Genomic DNA, 13,525 nt, shown 5'->3' with positions numbered 1-13,525 from the left:
TAGGGTCGGGTACGGGTTCGGGTATCAAAAACCCGGGTATTGAAAAAACCGGTTCCGGGTATTTTTTTCAGGTCCGGTTCCGGGTTCGAGTTTTTTATGCACCTCTACTCCACGACGCCGATTTACAACGCTATACTTGTTTATATTGGTTCATAAATCAACTATTGAGATGGTTTTGTTATCTACCTTCCTATTCTAATAAAGTAAAATAATTATGGACACTTGTCATCTTTTGGTTAATTTTTACATTTATTTTCCTTCCAAAACTAATATCCTAATATATGTAATAAATCAATAATTATTCACTTTCCTTTTATACTCTATTTATATTATATCTATATATTTTTATAAAAATAAATATTAACATATTATTTTACTATATATTCCAAAATACTTAGTAAAATCCAAACATCAACAACAAACCATGTTTGTCAAAGATTGAAAAGTATATTGTAGAGATTGTAAAAAAAAAAAACTCTCATATATACTTTCATTTTACAAAATAATTTTTTAGTCACTAAATTATAATATATGCTTAAAAGTCGATCCATTTTTAAAAATCAATCAATTTATCTATTATTATTTTTATTATTGTAAATTGTCTTATAAATTATAAATTAATGTATGCTTTAAATCTATCTATTTATTTTTCGGTTAACTTAGTAAACTATATATATATTAAAATGTAGGGATAGTATATACCAGTAACTTTCAGACATAACAAAGTTTATCATATTTAATTTCTTGGTTCTTTCATCAAGGATTGTTTCGAGTTTTTTTGTGGAACTTAAATTTGATTTTTATGGTTCAAAAGTTGGTAAATAGATTGTTTGGTATGTTAACTACATTTAGATCAAAATTTGTTTCGGGTCAAAAATAGGAAACTGAGTATTTTTAAAAGTTTGAGAATGCAAATAGATTTATCATCGAATTTGTTATGGGTTCAATATGTTGACTTGAAAATGTCAAACGGATGAAAGTTACAATTTTAAACATGATTCGGGTTTCAAAATTATTTTCAAGGGCATTTTTGGAAATAATCAAAAGGTTTGGGATTTAGCAAATTGACTATTTTTTCCTTGACTATTCAAATTTAAGAAAATATTGCGAACACTTTCGATATGCTACCCCTAGCCCTATCAACGCTTCTAACTTTTATCAAATTTGAAATATTTGTGTAAGCATTAACTTTTCCTTCAACAGTAATCAGAACGTTGTATGAGAAGCATGTCATGCAAAACTATGCTCGAATGAAGCCAAATATTCACAAAATTGAATGAGTTAACATGTTATTTTTTATGTTGTCATTATGACAAAGTCGAGAAGCTCCCTGAATCTTATCAAAATCTTTTTCATGGTGTAGCTCAGAAAAACATAGTTCTTAAAGAACATTCGTCGTTACAATTTAATGTTATCATTTCTTTTGATGGGTGGTAAATTGATAAATATATCAATAAATGTAACACTTAGTATGTATTTAGGCTGGGTGGTTAGAACTACTATTGTATGAGAAGTCTTCTTCCCAAAATTCGTTAATAACCAAAATTCTTTCAATTATACATATATGACACTGATAATGAAATTTTCAATAGAAAGAGCATTCTCGGGTACGTTTCTGCACGTGCATTTTTTTATTAAGTTCATTTAAAAAATTACTTTGTGATATAAATAAAATTAATTTATGTACACATAGTATAGATACAAGCATAGATGTAATACATTTTTTCATATACGTTATATAATTATTTGTTTTACTTGTAATTTTATAATTTAGATCATTCCGTGTGTGACCCGAGCTCTAAAGCTAGTTTGTGTAATATTTTACAAAACTTTATTATAAAATAATTGTTTAAACTGTTCCAAGTTGGTAGCGTTAATATGGTATATCTTTTTGGGATTTATCTAATAAATAAAATTTAAGGTATTATTATTTATATTTAGTATAACTAATAATCCCGTTAAATATTTGTCAATACCAATTAACTAGTTTAAGCAGATTTTTATGCTTGTTATCCAGGGTGTAACTCTTACGGGTCATTGCTTGGTCGACCGCATTAACTTACTCGAACCAGTCCATTAATTCCAATAGTCTCCACTTGGACGGCTTTCAATTAAGCTACTTAACGTTAACATGGTTGCCACAAATAAGGCATGACACTTTAAAGTCATTAACCAATACATCTCGGAACATCCTGTTGTAAGACAATGAGTTTATGGTAATCGTTTTCATTTATCCTTTCCGTATAAGACATCAATTGAACAATGAGACATGGATCATATTCAATCACATGGCGTTAAATTATTATTGTTCTCATTCTATAATCAAAGTGGTCTAATCAAACACAAAGTAAGTTTGTGTGAGGCCTCACACTCCACCAGTTTGAATCAACGAGGGTGTCACGATGTCTAACTGTTATATATAATATAAGAGTACAGAATCCCACATTGACTACACATAACTCTCACTGAACTTCAGAACTACTCCCACCATCTTTTTGACTGGTTGTTGTAACACCCCGGCTTTAAGCGGAATACGCCCGGGTGTATCGTACAGATCACTCATAAGCTCGTAACGCTATTAAAGCGACATTTATTATATTTATTTCATTTCATGTCATCATAAGTACACAAATTGTTCATAAGTCAAAAGGACACAATAACACTTCATTATAAAAGTAAATAAGTTCCTTATTTAAATAACCGAAGGTATACTAATGATCTTCATCCTTAGCACACCATCGATTCAACTTGTAACACGTTGAAAATAATATACTTTGTCAACAATTAAATTGGTGAGTTTTCATAAGTTTTTGCGTATACATATATATAAAAACGTGCGATTCAACGATCGTCATGCAATAAATATTCAAGCGTAAAGTAAATGAAATCAAATAGTGTCGTCCTCTCATTCATTTAGCCGAAACCGTTGAAGTCGGGGAAATGAGAACCACTCTACATAAACAACCGAAGTCGTAACGTTAGACGGCACGGGTACGTCTCGTCGGACCCTCCCACTATGTGTATGTGTTTGTGTAACTTCCACCATAAAATAATAAACACGTTGCAAGCAAGTTTACGTATAATCATAAACAATATGCACGAATAATATTAACATGTACGATATAAGTGAATTGGTTTGTAAACAAGCGCATAACTAACGAAAGAAAAACTTGTGACGTGCTACACCCCAAAATATTATAAAGCGTTAAAAATGGAGTTATGAAGAACTCACCTTGAAATTGAAGATTGACTTGAAATAAAAACCGAAAGCATATTAACGAAACCGAAGCAACCGAACTTCAAGAACTATAATAAAACAAAACGAAATCTGACTATCGGGATTATAAAAGTTAATTTATTTGTTGAGAAATATATATGTCATTTTATTATAAATTTTACTATTTTTATGGCAAAGATTATTTTAAATGTTAAGTTTTAAGTTTAAAGGCATTTTAACGATTTGCATTATTAACATAATAACTTAAAGTTAATAAGAAAGTTGCGATAATTACAAGGCGCGGATTTTAAATGGGAATTATATCTTGAAGACTAATTATGTTAACGAATTAAGACTAACGAATTTTAACTCAAAAGAATTAAGGTTAACGAATTAAAGGTAACGAACTAATTAGTATTAACGGATTAACGAAATATAAATTCTAAAATTAACAAATAACGGTTAATGAAATAATTAATATTAACGGGTTAAAATTTAACGAATTAAAAGCTTAGTGAATTTTAAAAGTTAACGAATTAAATGTAACGGAATTTGTAAACTTAAATTTTAATGGTTTAACGAATCTAGACGTTAGGTTTTAGTTGAAAATGATAAATTATAATTTTATAAAAACTTTACTTGGGTTAAAAAAATAATTGTATTTGATTTATTATGATTTTTAAATAGTTTATTTGGTTTTTAAATAATAAAGAAAATGGTTACAAAAAAAAATGCATTAACCCAGGATCAAACCCGGGTCTGTAGTTTAACAGCATAAACACTTAACCACTAGACCAGAAACAAAGGAATATATATTTACATGTCCATGTTCATCATCTTCACTATACAAACCCTAGACTTTCTAATCTAAAATTTCATTCCATGAATGCTTAAATTGGGTTGGGGTTTTATTAAATGCATCTACACTAAGCAAAACCATATAAAATTTACCTGGTATTATTACGGATTGACGGAGAACATGTTTGCTGGAAACTCGGACTTTAACGGGTTTATTATGCGATTCAGGAGGTATATTCGTTTGAGTTGAGGATTGAGACGAGTTTAGATGTTTATTATGAGTCTATTTATACTACTAATTGAAGCGCATTAGTGTAAATTCGTAGTTAATGAAATTAAATAAAACCCGGCGAGGTTTACGGCGAATACGTGAATTCCGGTGAATAAAACGAGTTTTAATGTTGATTAAGGGCTGCACGTTATGGTCTAAAGTTGTTATGGCATTTAATTGGAGATTAGCGGCTGTTTTATGGCAATACGGGTCCTGCCAGCACGTTTTCCGGTTGCCGAATTTGGCTCGTCGGAAAAAAGAAAGGGAAGGGGGCTGGACTGGGTTTATTTATTAATTTAATATATTAATTTGAATAACTTACACATTCAGCCCCTCAATTTTGAGATTTCTTTTAAAAACATATATTAACTATATTTACAAAGTGAACCTTGAACCTTTGAATGTTTACAAATTTGGTGGAAGTATATATATATTTGGATTATTTTCAATTTATACCCGATTAGCTTGTGATTTGATTAAACGTCAAAAACGAATGAACAATAACTTAAATCTTCACGAATATTGTATTAGCGATAATCGTTGAAACGAAACTTGAGAATATAACAAATAATATACATTTATATATATTCTATCTAGCACTTAGACAATTTATGCACGCAAAAGCAAATATAATACTTATAAAAACAAAAAGGTTACCTCTTGGTGTGTAGCTACCCACGGTTGGCATTTCTAGTCCTTCCCTTAACAGTTCAAACAACAAGCATCGAGGATGCCCGGATCCCTCGAACCTTGGCTCTGATACCAACTTAAGCTGACTGAGTTCATGTTTTTATAAATAACATTCATAAATCAATTAAATCAATAAATATAAAAATAAGGCAAAAATAATAATTTTCCTCAGTCAAGCACGTAATACGAGCATCCTCACCCCATATCATTAAACACGAAGTCAAGGACTCAAGTAATTTATCCTCTTGACCCAAGGACAATTAAACTATTAGGGGACTCCTCGCCTTATCCCACAAAAGGAGAATAAGGAATTTTATCCTCTATTTGACCCGATCACGGCTTTACAAAAACATTCACATCGGTGGCCACACACACATACAATTTAGTCAAACATCAACTAAACAAAATCCTCAAGCATAGACAATAAATAAATATATAAGTTCAAAATATACAAATATAGCAAAGTCTATGCAACATCATGCAAACAGTTTAAACGGGTAAAAACGTAGTGAGGTGTGCATGCTAGCCCAAAACATAAAATATTTAAAACGGACATCATGAAACTCCCCTGATACGGATCACAAAACTATCAACGAGATAGAGAGCCTCTAAGTAATCACTCAAAATCAAAAGCCTGTCAAGTTGTAGCACATAACAATCACTAACTAAACCGCATAAACTCGCTCGCTCTACGAGACGTTCAAACATGATTGGGTTGACCTGAAGCCTCACCCATACTTAATTCATTTACATCAGCCCCCCAAGGCCTTTAATTGACAAAAAATCCCCTTAATTAAAATCGGGGACAAAAGGGTCCCAAACTACACCCGTTTCAAGTTAATTGTGCCGATTTCGCGCGTTAACTAACTGTTTAAGTAATCACAAACCAAATCAGCCCCGTGTAGATAAAATTTAATGTACTTACAGCCAATACAACCACACGAAACTACACGAGCTGATTGGGTCAGCAATTCCCTTGTACAACACACGAATTAATGATTAAACGAGAATTCGCGCTCTAACGACCCGTTTGAATAATCACCAACCAAATCAACCCCATTTTGATAAAAATTAATATTCTTACCGCCCATATATTATCCTAATATTACACAATCTAATTGGATTGGCAATTCCCTCAAACATCACGCGAATTGAAACAATTAACGACTAAACACCCGAAAACCCTAGTTTTCGAACTATCGACAATTGACCAATAAAAAAAACTCTAATGGCCATGATAATTTAGTATGATTTAAATGACATATCTAGGGAGTTATTAGACAAGAAACCTTAATTATTCAGCTTCGGAAGTAGCTTAAGTGGACAACCTCCGGTTTTGACCTAAAGAAGAACTCGATCAAATAACGACCATATAAAGCGGATTGGGGATGAAAAAGATATTCCATGGTATAGAACTAACCTAGAATTAGATGGATTACACTTGGGATTAGCTGGAAAGATGAAAAAAATCGTGATGGGGGTGGGCTGCGATCGGAAGAAAAAAAAAAGGCGGCCAAAGTTATATAATTTTGGGAAAATTACAATACAAGTCCTCCAATTTGCAAAATGTGATATCTTGTTCTAAAAGTTAGAACAATGAACTTTTTTAAAAGTTTAATCCCATCTATAGCACAAACTTTAAAAATGTTCACGCCAATTAACGAAAATTACCGAGCGTTACAATATGCAACGTATAGCCTTATACGTGACGTATACTCGGTGTTAAAATTAAAATTAGAATACGAATAACAATACATTTTCTTAACTACCACCTATTATCTTTTGAAGCAGTAAATCATCTGCAAAAACTAAACTGATTTTACTTTGCCACCTACTTTTGTAGCAGCATATCAGAAACAAACTTTTTACCAAAATAGGGTGGGTGCAAAAGTTATTTATCAATATAGATGATTTAAAAAGTTGTTTATTTTTCTATGGTTAAGTTAAAATAAGAAGTATAATCCTTGTAGGAAAAATAAATAGTAATTTAGATCATTAATTTTGAATTTGAAGGGTTGAGATTAGTTTGGGAAAAAATTAAGTATAAAACTAGAGGAATGGTATAAAAGGAATAACATATGATTGTTAATTTTCTTTCTCCACATGCAAGACATATGTCAATTCTCTCATCATTTTAAATCGTTCATAACTTTTTTTTATACAAAAATTTAAAAAAATAAAATAAAATCACCATAATAACGAGTGTTTTTTATCTTTAATATGAGTGTCGTATTGTTTTAAAAAAATAAAAATAAATTAGTGGGTTTTTCTATACACTGTGTTATAGGTTATAGGCATTGTGTTTTTCTTCCTTGCGTTTTACAAAATTGTGTTTTAGTAAATTACGTTTAACATAGTGTTTTTTTTTATTATGTTTTTACCATTGTGATTTTTTCAAATGCGTTATTTAATTGTGTTTTAGCAAAGTTATTTCATTGCATTTTTTTATTGTGTTTTTATCATTCTGTCCTTTATTAAATTTTAAGATATAATTTACAAAAACTTTAATAAATCAATATCTACATAGATAAAATCATAAAATACAAATTACAAAACACAACCAAGCAGAGATTTATCGGGGAGTTCAAATATATAATTTATAAATAAAAACACAATTGTGTTTTATATGTGGTAAACCTCCATTGTGTTTTTCAAAGTCCACTTAGCTATGTTATCCAAGTGGTGGTAGAGATTTAAAAGTGAGAAAAGCAGTTTATGGTGGAATATTTTTATGGTCCATCCACCATTCGGAAAGGTCGTGGTCGTCTATCCCGGTTAAGGTGTCGTTACCGGGTCCATGGAAACACATAGTTAACATAGAACGAGCAGTGGCTGAGCTCGGGGTTGATCTTCGTAATGTAATCCGTTGGGATGTAAAAAATGGGAATAATACTTGGTTTTGGTTGGAGTGTTGGTGTGGTGGCATGGATTTTTATTTGAAGTTTCCTTCTCTTTTTATATTAGAGTCAAATAAGGGATGTAAAGTTTCGGACAGGTTGGTTATGCATGAGGGGGAGATATGTGGGTTGTGGGGTTGGACGAGAGCTCCTTAGTTGTTGGCTGAAATAAATGAGCTGAGGGGCCTGCTGACTCAGTGTAAAGGAGTTCACTAATTTGATGAACATGACCGGCTCGTTTGGGGGTTGGATGAAGGGTCGGACTTCTCGATAAAAAGCATAAAAAAAAAGTTTGCGGGTGCGTCAGTTGTGGATTGTGAATATGTTTTTGAATGGAATAGCTTTGTGCCTAAGAAGGTGGGTATTTTAGCGTGGCGAGCGGATATGGAGCGCATTCCCTCTTTGTTATCCATCGCTAAGAGAAATATTCTGGTTCCATCAGTCGTCTGTCAGATATGCGAAGACGAGCTGGAAACGGCAGAACATATATTTCTGTCATGTCAATTTGCTTAATCGATGTGGAGTGTAATTGATTTTTGGTGTAAGGTCCCACCAATTTATGCCTTTTCGACTCGTGATTTGCTGGAACTTTACAAGTATTCGCCTATGCCATCCTGAGATGCTAAGGCATTTCACACGGTTTGTCTCGCGGTAATTTGGTGCCTTTGGAAGGTGAGAAACTCTTTTGTGTTTGAAAGGAAGCCGACATGGTTGAATCATATAATAAGTGAGATTAAAGCGTTAAGCTTTTTATGGGTGAAGAACAGATCTAAGAATACGACCCTAACGTAGGAGAAGTGGGGTAGTCTTAATCTTAGTTACTGATGTGCTAAAAGTAGTCTTAATATTATTAACTAAAATTACGCTAATCTAGACACTAAGTAATAAATTCTAGACTCTTAACTTAACTAAAACTACTGACCGGTAAGTGAACCGGTCGACTCTAGTACAGCCAAGTAAGTCCGGATATCGAACCCACGAGACTCTTTTAATTACGTTAACTAGCTAAATTAGACTTAACTACAAACACGACTATTTTTTTATTATTATTTTGAGGGTGGTTTTACTAATAAACTAATATTAAACTAATTTAAGCTAATTAATAAAACTAAAGACGACTAAACTTAGAACTTAGACTTAATGCAGATGATGATGGAAAACCACCTAGGCTAGCATCCTCAAAGTTTCAGTTATCACTTAATCGAAAAATGCTTGTTATGGAACTGGGATCATAAAATATTCACTTAAGAGAAAACCCGAACAGGACCCCTGACCCTTCTCAAGAAGACACCTATGGATTTCTATTAAGCTCTTAAAAACACCAACTTTAATATTAAACTTCCTTACGTTTATCTAATTAATTATGAACGAGTACCTTTATACAAAATCCTACCTTACAGTGCGAAAATCAAAGGCAATCTAATAAATTCAATCGACATTAATAGACTATCATCCCAAGCTTAGTACGCCTTCTATTATATTATCTCATATTATTAGTAGTTTGAAAAACCAATTCCCGATTAAACTATCATCTTCCATTATGGTGCAAAAAAATTATTCGTTAAATTCTTGGGACATTTTTCAAATTTTTTTTTTCATATATATATATATTGCTGAAAAACATTAATTTCCCATCCCACACTTAAATTTCACATTGTCCTCAATGGAGAAAAAATAAATTACAAATAAAATTATGCAAAAAATAAAAATGAATTAATGAATTTGAACAGACTCCCCTGGTAAATTGACGATATGCCTCGTGAGTCGTGTTCCGTGCCCTCCAATTCAAACGCAATCAGCAAACTATCTTTAAATAACGTCATCTCTCACGATGAAAAACAACAATCCTGAAGCAAGTGGCATCCCCACACTTGTGTAAAACCATAGCTCATTAATCGTCTCATAAGCGACGAGCAACCTGCAAGTAAGAGAAGCAACACCCAACAGAGCAAAGAAGTGAAACCAAAATAAAAATAAAAATATAATGAAAACATAGTACCGGGTTGCCTCCCGTGAAGCGCTAAGTTGAGTCTTCAGCCAGACTCGTTCCCGAAACCTTAATCAGGAGGTTTCTCCTTTATCCTCTTCCCATCAGTGCTCTTCAACACTCTCCGTTTACAACTAGTTGGGAAGAAACTAGTTTTCAAACTCACGTTGGCCCAATAATAAGCATTCAGCTTGATCACCCAATTATTGAAATTATGAGGACGTGACATATTTGGCACACTTTGATTTCTAAGTACTCCAGATATCCTCCTTCTTGGGGCTCTTGATTTACGTGGTGATCCACGAACGACTATCTCTAAAAACCTGCCAGTTTTACCGCGCACACGCGGATGATGTTTCACAATGAGATGTAGTTCTTTATTCTTCAACTCTTCAGATATCTCTTGTGATTCCTATTTGACAATTAGCTTCTCAACTGGTTTCCCGAATAACAATACTTCAAGCTCCTTAATATCTCTTTCAGGGTTAAAATCACTCTCATCCATATCAGCTAAACCCAATAACTCCCAAACTCATCTCTAAACTCATCCTCCAAAGAGGGAATACACTCCTCTATCTGATTCTGCAACCCAACATCTGCCAACTCTATCATCGGCTCACTAAGTTGTATTTGACATTTTAAGCCTGACCGAAACTCATCCATAAAATCCCCAAGCGGTGTACTTGGATTCATGCTATGAACGACACGCATGAAATCAATGAATATCTCTTCTGGATGTGGTATGTAATCCATCATTGCACCAAATGGGTCCTTACAACCAACAACATTCCCCATCCTATCATACACCGGGCAAAATTTGGGCTCACAGTAGCACTCCATGAAGATCACTGCAAATATAAACTTAAACAGAAAAGGATCACGAGCTCCAGATAGCAGTGAAATAAACTATATATTACAGAAAAAAAACTAAACTAATTTAAAGCAATTAAACTAAACTATATTAACCTAACTCCTACGACTCAAAAAGACTCTAAAAAAACAAAAAGAAAAATAAAATAAAATAAAAACTACTTATAATTCCTACGACTCAAAAAGACTCTAAAAAACAAAAACAAAAATAAAATAAAATAAAATAAAAACTACTTAGACTCCTACGACTCAAAAACAAAACAAAATATAAATAGCACGTATATAGCAAGTAAGTCTAATTAAAGCTAATAACGCAATCGCCAAGAGTCCCCAGCAACGGCGCCAAAAACTTGATGTGCTAAAAGTAGTCTTAATATTATTAAGTAAAATTACGCTAATCTAGACACTAAGTAATAAATTCTAGACTCTTAACTTAACTAAAACTACTGACCGGTAAGTGAACCGGTAGACTCTAGTACAGCCAAGTAAGTCCGGATATCGAACCCACGAGACTCTTTTAATTACGTTAACTAGCTAAATTAGACTTAACTACAAACACGACTATTTTTTTATTATTATTTTGAGGGGGGTTTTACTAATAAACTAATTTTAAACTAATTTAAGCTAATTAATAAAACTAAAGACGACTAAACTTAGAACTTAGACTTAATGCAGATGATGATGGAAAACCACCTAGGCTAGAATCCTCAAAGTTTCAGTTATCACTTAATCGAAAAATGCTTGTTATGGAACTGGGATCATAAAATATTCACTTAAGAGAAAACCCGAACAGGACCCCTGACCCTTCTCAAGAAGACACCTATGGATTTCTATTAAGCTCTTAAAAACACCAACTTTAATATTAAACTTCCTTACGGTTATCTAATTAATTATGAACGAGTACCTTTATACGAAATCCTACCTTACAGTGCGGAAATCAAAGGCAATCTAATAAATTCATTCGACATTAATAGACAAAGCTGAAAAATCAAACCTAGACGGACTCCTTACGAAGAACTAAATCTAGCAATCTTAATCAACCAAGACCTATCAAATAACCTATCACCTTACAGCTTTTTAGGTTAGCAGCACACTTTTATTTATTTGATTAATAATATTGTTTCTATGATCTTATTATAAATCAATCACAAACTAGTCAAGAACACACAGTAAATGACCTAACAGAATCCTATGACAGACGATCACCAAAGACTCCGTGAAACAATAAAATTCACCAAATAAAACCAAGCACGCATATGCATCAAATAAATAATATTAGACTTTTTACTGATTCATAAACCCATAACGAAAAAGCAAATCTCAAATAAAATAAAACGTCAATCAAAGGTTCATCATAAGCCTAGACGGTCTAAGGGTTTAGCAAACAACCATATTCAAGACCAAAAGATAATAAATAGGTTCAAACAATAAATTCATGACGAAAATAATAAATTCAAACCGAATAATAAAGATGTTTGTATGAGTAGGTGTTGAACCCAGACGCTCTTTGCTTGAACCATTTCTTCTCTAATTTTCTTCTTTTTCTTTCTTGGTTCTCGTCGATCTCCTAACCTCCTCACTCCTCTTCTGGCGGCTCCTTCTTTTGTTCTCTATTTAACTTGCTGAACTCAAGAACCCTCGTGGGCGGTGTGTTTGTAGAAAGGCAAATAATTGTTGGCCCACATCATTCTAATTTGTCATCCACATCCGATTCCTTGTTCTTTCTTTCTACATGGAATTCTATTTAATAAGTGACCTCATTTATAAATTATAATATAATAACTTAATACTTCAAATCAATTCATATATGTATGTTTGTTTGCTCGTGGATTTAAAAGATTGCAAATCCACAAATATGTAAGCAAACATGATTACATATTTTATTGTTATTATCAATTTATTATTTTAAGCTCATATTCACGTGAAACCTTTAAAATCCAAGTATAAGTCAAATAGAAATATATTCAACAACTGGTTTAAAAATACTCAAAATAGTAAATAATATTTATAAAATAATAATATATTTTAGACCTGCAAAAGAGTGGTGTGGGTAGTTTTTTCCTCGTATTTGATTGTTTTTGGGTGGTGGTTTATGCTATATGCTTGCTTTTTGCAAGTTGTTGGTTTCTTATAAATTGTTTTGTTTGCATTAAAAAAAAAAAAAAGAACCAAAGCCTCTCATTCTCTATCCACGCTCGCATCCACTGTATATATTTGTTCATCGCATTCATGTTACCATCCAAGCAAACAATCAACCGAAATAGCTCCAATTCCAGCATCAAACAGTCCATTGACGGAGGCGACGGCTCGCCGGACGCCTTAGGAACGTCATACGGAGGTGGAGGGACGTGGCCAGAGAGACGATTCGGTGGTTCCGTGAGGTCGGTTGCCGTTGTCGACCTGAGTGAACGAAAGGAACTCCAATTTTTCCGACTGTGCAGCGACGGTGACGGAGAGAGAGACCAGTCTATACTCGCCTAAAGCCTGCAACTCGTTTTTTTCGGCGAGCAGATCTGAAATGATTCCGACAACTACGGTGGCGGCGGGTGATTAAACTGGTTGTGGTGGCGTGGGCAGTGGAGTGATGGCTGTGGAATGGTGGTGGTTTTTGAGATCTGGGTTTTGAAAGTTAGGAGTTGGGTGAAGATGATGGGCGTAAAGTTTAAAGTGTAAACTAATGAGTTTTTGAGATTTTTGTAATTGACCAAAACACCCTCCTTTTTAATGCTTCTTAGTTGAACTTAACTCTTTGAAATTAGTTGAACTTAACTCTATTTTCAAAGTACCTAAAATAA

Source organism: Bidens hawaiensis, unplaced genomic scaffold (genome assembly GCF_021521415.1).
Source record: "Bidens hawaiensis isolate Kalapana, Puna unplaced genomic scaffold, B.hawaiensis_p1.1 tig00002438_1, whole genome shotgun sequence".
Classification (NCBI taxonomy): Eukaryota; Viridiplantae; Streptophyta; class Magnoliopsida; order Asterales; family Asteraceae; genus Bidens; species Bidens hawaiensis.
This window is presented reverse-complemented; position numbering follows the sequence as displayed.